This window comes from Octopus bimaculoides, chromosome 3 (assembly GCF_001194135.2).
Source record: "Octopus bimaculoides isolate UCB-OBI-ISO-001 chromosome 3, ASM119413v2, whole genome shotgun sequence".
NCBI lineage: Eukaryota > Metazoa > Mollusca > Cephalopoda > Octopoda > Octopodidae > Octopus > Octopus bimaculoides.
Window position 1 is genome coordinate 139455510 of NC_068983.1, and position 806 is coordinate 139456315.

General features: G+C 35.0%; 1 protein-coding gene across 1 annotated transcript in view; it reads right to left on the minus strand.

Moving 5' to 3' along the window:
- Window positions 1-806, minus strand: part of LOC106874782 (CCN family member 1) — a 463637-nt gene that overhangs the window by 442295 nt on the left and 20536 nt on the right. The gene's annotated exons all lie outside the window — the stretch shown is intronic.

Sequence of the window (806 nt, forward strand, 5' to 3'; positions counted from 1 at the left end):
TATATATATATATATATATATATATATATATATATATATATGCAAATGTTTGCATGCGTTTGCATGCATATAGGTATAGAAGCATATCCATTTCACTTACATCAAGTGAACAATCATAAAATCTACAATTTCTGCTTTGCAGTGCTCACAATTTTTCCTTCCGCTTTCACACGTCCCAACACCACTTCTACACATTTCAATTTGAAATGCCGCTTCATTAAATACATACCAATAGATATCATGACTGTAACATGACAGCTTAAACAGGTCCAGGCATGTCCAGATGTCTAATTAGAATACGCTAGGCGAAGATGCTGCCATACCACTGATTATTCTTTATCTCACTCTGTCTTTTTATCTCTCACCTTATTCATATTCTCTTTCACCATTTCTCTTCATTCTACAATATATCTGTGTCGATAGTGCAACTGAAATATCGATGTTTTACTTTCAGAATGAGACAGTAGTTACTAGATAAACTTGCAACGGTATCGAGTAACCAATACTATGCATAAAGTTGGTGCTATAATAAGAAATGTCACATTTACTTCTAGAAACACAAGAAAAGCGAGAGACTGCCTGGAGTCTAAGGCTAGGTATAGAGGGATTCAGCATGCGAAAGTTTCAATATCTCGAATGTTATATGGCCATAAATATACACAACAATATAGTTGCATATTACTGCACGTATTTTCATACATGCACGTGCGTAGATATGTACATCGTCCCCACATATATAAACACATCTCCATATTTCTCTTCTTTTCTCTCTCCCTCTCTCTCTCTCTCTCTCTCTCTCTGTATAT